We start from the raw sequence: 6,851 nt of genomic DNA, 5'->3' as shown, positions 1-6,851 counted from the left end.
TCCAGGACATCTGAATCCCTGCAGTCCTGGATCGCAAGATTATGGGTAGCTTCTCCACAACAGAAGGGCCTGGTACACCAGCATCTTTCCCTGAGATTGCCAGTGCCAAGTACACAACTTAGCCTTAAAAAGCATTATATTCTTTTTTGATTGTCTTCTTAACCAGAGCACAGGGTATTTTGCATTTTTTCAACCACAGCAGCATGCTCAGAAGTCACTTTGCAGCTTCTTTCTGCGACTGACAGGGCTGCAAATGTGCATTCTGCGTTTAAACATAAGCTGAGCTTCTCAGCCCAAAACCATGCTCCAGATATCGGTGCTGTCAAAGGAAAGCTAGCTATCACAAGACTTACGATAAAAATCAGAAAGCTGGCAACTACCCTTCCAGCAAAGCATTCTTTGCGGCTAGGAGTAGCCAGCTGAATCTCAGCTATGTGAATTTAGAGACAGAAATTAGTACCTCCAGCTGCACGACAACAAGCCTTAACTATATTATCTCAAGAAAGTGGCTCCACCAGTGTCCCTGCTCACTGGCACCTGCACTGGCCTGATGCACAGCCCTATAGAGGGCAGTGGTACATGCACAGCATCCATCAGATGCTTGAGAAACAGAAAACAAAGCTGAAAGCGGTGGTGCTTCTAAGTCATACATGTGAGGGATAAAGAATAGATGGTGTTGGGTAGAAAATGGCAAAAAGACCAGTAATTACAAAACTTCTCTCCTGGTCTGAGTTCAAGCACATGGGCCAAATGGCCCTGTTCAATTAAAGATGTATTTGGGAGAGATCCCACACAAAGCCGCAGCACTATTCCTGGCCACGCTCCGGGTGAGCTACGCCGGCAAGGAATTTGTGCTTCAGGAATGCAGCTGGACAGGCTGTGTTTAGGAAAACTTGTGTATCCTACCAACCGGGAGAAGGATCGGAACTCTCTAATAACCGTGCTCCTCCCTCCACGGGGAGTTTTACACAGCAAATGGCCCCACTGCCCTTTGCAACAAGCTCCCACGGCTGCGCAGGGCAGTGGCCACCCACGAGACCCAGCCACCCCGGAGCAGCTTTGTATGGCCCGACCCATCAGGCAAGGATGCTGGCTGCATCCCACTGACACTGGCAGGGTGGTGTTGAGGTAAGCAAAATGTAGGGCAACCCAGGCTGGAGCTTGCCACAGACATGGAGGCAAGCATCCTCAGAAACCCCTGTGGGCTCTGTGTTGCGACCGAGCAGCTGAAGCTCTGGCTTTCGTGGGAAGCAGCTGCTGGTGCAAGAGAGGACTTTTCTCACATGTGGAAAAATTAGCTGTTCTGTACTACAGGTAGTTCTGAGCTAGAAACATGTAAAGGACAAAAGGGTCAGCTAAGGGGTACCTTCAAATCTAGCCAGGAAAAACTTCCCAGGCTGCTTCTGCTGCGGTGGTTTCTATAGCATGACCATGAAATCGCATTCGCTTAACAGCCAGTGAGAAAAAACAGCTCCTTTCAGAGCCTGTGAGAGAGGGTAGATGTGCTGTATGGCCCGACAGCAAAGGGTTACCTTCAGATTTTGTCCCCCATCATGTTGAAGGGGCCTGGAGCAGCAGCACACCCAGTGGGCAGGGCTGTAACCCCCCGGCACCTTCCCAGACCTCACCTGGGGCCACCTCTCACCTTCGGAAACTGCCCTGCCTGGGGATGATGGCTCTTCATGCGATGGAAGCAGCTGCTTTCTGCAGGCTGCTGGAGGGACAGAAGGGTAGAAATTTCACACTCCATTCCTTCCATCTGCATTCCTACCTTTCCTTCCAGGGACATCCGTCCTCTGCAGCAGGCTCTACTCTTGGACTGTACCATCATTCCACCTCTGAAGGCTCCAAATCCTCTAGGAGACAGGAAAATTAGGATGCAAGGAGGCTGCAAAAGGAAGTACGCGGTGTTAGCCACCTCCCTGTAACAGCCATAGAGAGAACGAGAGCAGTGGGCAAAAAAAGGGAGAATTTGGGTCACCCAGTTGGGTCCCCCGAGACTGAGGGCAACCAGACAGTGATGCTCATTGCACAGGGGGCCACAAAACCCACAGAAAATGCTGCAGTGCCAGTAACAAACTTCAGACCCATTGTAAGAGCCACAGCCATGATGTGCCCCAAGGAGGACAGAAGAGCTGAAAGGCATGGCCACTATGTGATGTCCCCAGGGTAATTACAGGAGCTCACTGATTATTCTAGGAGGTCAGCCATGGCCAAAGCCAGGCCAAGCTCACCTCACCTCTGACTTGATCTTCACAGGCGTGATAGCCTCAGAGTTTAGTGCCTTTCGGTGCCTTTTGATTTCCCCAGCACCGGCAGTGCAGCACACGCACCACCATAGACCTCAGGGAGGTCCTGAAGTTGATCCAGCTCTTGGCTTGGTACGTTGCTGTCCCACAGAGAAACATGTGTCCTGCAGGACTGTCGCCATGGCCAGTTCAGGCGCTGCTGGCTGCTCGCCCACTGTAGCTCTGAACTCCTGCTCTTCTCCATTGTGGAACTGAATGTCAAGTACTAACAACTCCTGGCTGCAAAATCCTGGGCTGAACCCAACAGGCGGGAGGTGGGGACGCCCTTTGACATGGAAAATATATATTTTCTATGAAATCAAATCCCCAAGCCTGCTGTCATCTACATCATGCACAATTTACTATACACAAGAAATAATTTCCAGATATACTTCCAATCTGACAAGACACGAGTCCCTCAGTCTGCTCCTCTTTTCAGTTTGCTAACATGAATTTGCTTCCAGGCTCTTTCCTCCTTTAGATCTACCTATGGTGCAGGGAGGAGGGAGGGCAGGCTGGCCCATCGCGTGACGTACGTGGAAGTTGGCTTGCAGACAACACCCCGCTGTTTGTCTTTTGTGCACGGGGAACTGCCAGTACTATTGCGGCTTTCTCTTCCCTGTTATCCATCCTAACCACATCACCCTGCATTTAGGGGTACATTTCTGTTAACCAAGGTAAAGCCAGAGTATCATTTTACTTTTCCTAAGTATTTTCTATTTTCACACTAAAACCGCTTCCAGGTATTTGCCCAGGAAACTATGTTGCTCCTCTCCCTCCAGTTCTCAAGGAGCTGCTGCTCTGCGCTGCTCCCAGTTCAGTGTGGAGTAGGCTTCTGCCTGGGGAGATCAAGTAACTCACCCAAGGTCAAGCAGCAGCTGGTGAGACCAAATCTGCCCTCGGGGCCAGTCTCCTGGCTTGAGTCCCCAGTAGTGGTTTACACAAACGACCCTCTGACCCCAGCGTCAGCAGCCAAGACCCCATCCAGAGGGTTAAAATCTTGGGCTCAGACTTTCAAAGATGACAAAGAAAAAGTTTGGCGCCCCAATCCTGCCAGAAGCTGCTTCCTTCAGCCTTCCAGCATCCTTAACTGGGTGGTCTTGTACCATCAGACCTTGAGAGCAAGTTGTTAGAGGATACACCCTACAACTCCCCAGCCACATCCAGCGCTGGAACTTGCTTCCAAAGGTGAGTCATGGCCCAGCACCTACCTGTGAGCTGCGTGACTTGCCACCAGAGGAGAGGCTGGCTCCCGCACCGCCTTGGATGCCAGCTGCCTCCTTGATGAGTACATAGGGCCTAATGGTCATGGGATGGGCAAGCAGGAACTGCCGTGATTTCATTGCAGCCATGACCTGATTCACCCTTCATCACATCATTTACTCTGTCTCTCTGTGGAGCAAGGGTCATGAGACTCATCTGCCTGGTATGAGGATTAATTCCCACCAGTTAATGCTTTGAAGATGAGAAGAACAGTGTACCTCACCAGGTGCCACTGTCACTGCTGTTAGACCTGTGTTTTGCCCACCTGCAGCCAGGATCTGGTAATGCACAGGCAGGAGTCCGTGGTGAGAGGCATTTATGTCATTGGCATTTGTGTGACATCCCTCTTCCAGGAGGATCCCAAAGAGATTTACTGTTGGGTACCTTGAAGGACCCATGTCCAACAGGTAGTCACTGGGAGGCTGCCAGGCAGGGGCAGGAGGGTCCCCTCCCATGCCTGGGGCCAAAGTGAGGCCTTATCCAGGGTAGACCTACTGAATTTTAAGAATCATAGAATCATTTAGTTTTGGTAAAAACCTTTAAGATCACTGAGTCCAACTGTTAGCCTAGCACTGCCAAGACCACCACTAAACCATGTCCCTAAGTGCCACATCTACACATCTTTTAAATACCTCCCAGGATGGTGACTCCACCACCTCCCTGGGCAGCCTGTTCCAATGCTTGACCACCCTTCTGGTGAAGAATTTTTTCCTAATATCCAGCCTAAACCTCCCCTGGTGCAACTTGAGACCATTTCCTCTCATCCTATCACCTGAATTGCTCTTCTACAGGTTTCCTTCACATGCCAGATTTTTCTGTTTTCTCTTGAGAAAAGTAAGGCTCCACAGGATACCCGTGAGCATCCAGACAGGAGAACAGAGGGTCCCAGGGGAAAACCAGCTCCCCCAAAGCATCCCTGTAACGCACATGCCAGTGAGCCAAGCTTATTTCTGGCATTTGCTCTCGCTCGGTGAGTTGCTGCTTTCAGGGAACAGAGGTGTAGGAAAATAAAGCTTGGCCACACCATGACTCATTGTTCATGAAGTTAGATGCCCATCATCATCACTACGTGGCTTTGCCAGATGGCAAACCCTCCTGCACCAACGTGCCAGCTCAGCTGCCGGCATGCCCAGCCAGGGATGGCAGGGGAACAGAGACTACCAGACCTGTCTCCCTGAGGAAATATCCATCAGCTGGATCATTTTCTGGGTAAGACAGACATGTTTACTTCTGAGGTTTGAGAGCACATGCTGGCACAGCCAAACACGGGCTCCTCATCTCTCCCCTTCAGGTGGTGGGAGCATATCTGGGATGGCCCGAGTCTGTGGCGTGGGCAGGATCCTGTAAGATGTGCCGAATGAGGGTTTGTTGCCCAGGGTTTGCTCTGAAAGAGGGGTCCTGGCTTTATTCCTGTGTGGGAAATGCATTCTTTAATGCAGACATTTATGATATAATGACCACAATGATAATTCTCCCAAGGTTTCCTTACTTGTGGGAACCCGAATGACTCACAACTAATACACAAGAACCCGTTGTCTTTCTGTAAACCAATGCTGCTGGGTTTTGTTACACGCTGCCCAGTGCAGCACCCTTCACCCACAGCCTTGGTGCCCATTTTCACTGCTAGAGGTGATTTCCAGCGTTAGCTTTCCCCTATGGTATCTATATGTGCTGACCATGAGTCTACACAAGGTTGAAGTCAAGACACTGCTGGAATACCGTCCTCACTACCCCCAGTGCAGAGCAGCTGCACCACTGCCCCAGGACTGTGCCTGCTTCCAACTGCACCCTGTGGCCACTTGGCAATGTTGTTCTGTAACCAGCTCATCCCAAAAATTCAGGTTTTCCCTTCGAAACTGTGCTGTGGTGCATCCACCCCGGCTCCAACCAGCTGTGGGCAATGGCAGAGCCACCCTGCCTGGTTACTGCGTGCCCTGAGATGAACCACACTCCTCAGAGTGAAGAGCATAGCCTTGGAGGGGTTCAAGGCTGGGGAGGTGAGGTTGTGTGCAGGAGCTCCAGAAGAAGGCATAAGAGGCTGCTTTGATGCCTCTGCAATGTGCATGTACATGTGCACACCAGGCCAGCTGCGTGCGACTGGTTTCTACAAAGCTGGTAATACTGGCCGTGATGGACATGGATGTGCTGCAGTGAGGCCCCTGCAAAAGCCACTGCGCTGGTGTAGGAAGAGGGATGTTTTCCTTTCGCAGCTAAACATGCTGCTTTTAATCCGTCTGCTGCCGATTCCCAGACCTGTAAACACGGAGCCACAATCAGTTACAGATGTACCAGCTCCGGACAAAACCTATGCCTCTGCAGGGGCAGGGCTCCTCTGCAAATCTGTGCACCTTCCCAGGCACGTGCATGGGTTTGCCCTTGCTTCGTTAACCCCTGCATGTCAATGGCCTGCGGAGGACTGAAGGCAGAGTTTAAATGCTTATGGTACCTGCTGAGTAAAGGCTTAAATAAGTAAAGGAGGCTGCTGACTTACAACACCCCGTGTGGAAGCGCACTTGTCGGAGAAGCCCTCAAACAAGCCGCCCCTCCACAACCCGCTCCATGCAGACCATGGCTGCTGCACTTGGCCGGCGGGAGCAGAGCAGCTCAGCTGCAAGCAGATCTATTTTGGTCTCCAGGGAAAGGGTCCGTGTTCCAGAGCAGCAGCTCCCATTTCTGCTTGTGCCACCACTTCTAAAATGTCAGCGCCTTTGGCTGGTCCAGCCCGGCTAACCCTGACACCTGCGGCTCTGCACAGCAAGCTTCGCTCTCCTTTTTTTGTTCTTTTTTTCAACCATAAAATTTTTTAGCTTGGGTTCAGGCTGTCCTACGGTGCCGATGGCAGCAGCTTTCCTGCTACGCCGTGTTAAAATCTCCAAAGGTTTTAACAAGTCCCTTGCTCGGTGGAACCCACGGCTCTTGCCGGCTCATGGTCTGACACGGTGCGTTCAGTCAGCAGCTGACCACCTGCTGCAGACTGCTGGCGGCTCCCTGGCTGATCCGAAGGGTTTGACGGTGCTTTCAGGTTATCACCCCAGATCACGATGGCTTTTAAAAGAGATAGGACAAATCAAACCCTGTGTCTGCCTTCCCTAGCACTCATTTCTTTCTCCATCCCCTTCTGCAGACCAAACTCGACCTGCACTTCAGAGTTGCAGAGCAATCCTCATTAAAAGGATGAAGGTATTTTCAGTGACATGGATCTGCCTGGCTTAACCCACTCTGCAGGGCAGGACGTGGGTGACACGTGGCCACAGCCTTTTGAGGACACACCAAGCTCAATGATGCTGTTAGGAGGTTGCC

Source organism: Falco naumanni, chromosome 3, assembly GCF_017639655.2.
Source record: "Falco naumanni isolate bFalNau1 chromosome 3, bFalNau1.pat, whole genome shotgun sequence".
Classification (NCBI taxonomy): domain Eukaryota; kingdom Metazoa; phylum Chordata; class Aves; order Falconiformes; family Falconidae; genus Falco; species Falco naumanni.
This window is presented reverse-complemented; position numbering follows the sequence as displayed.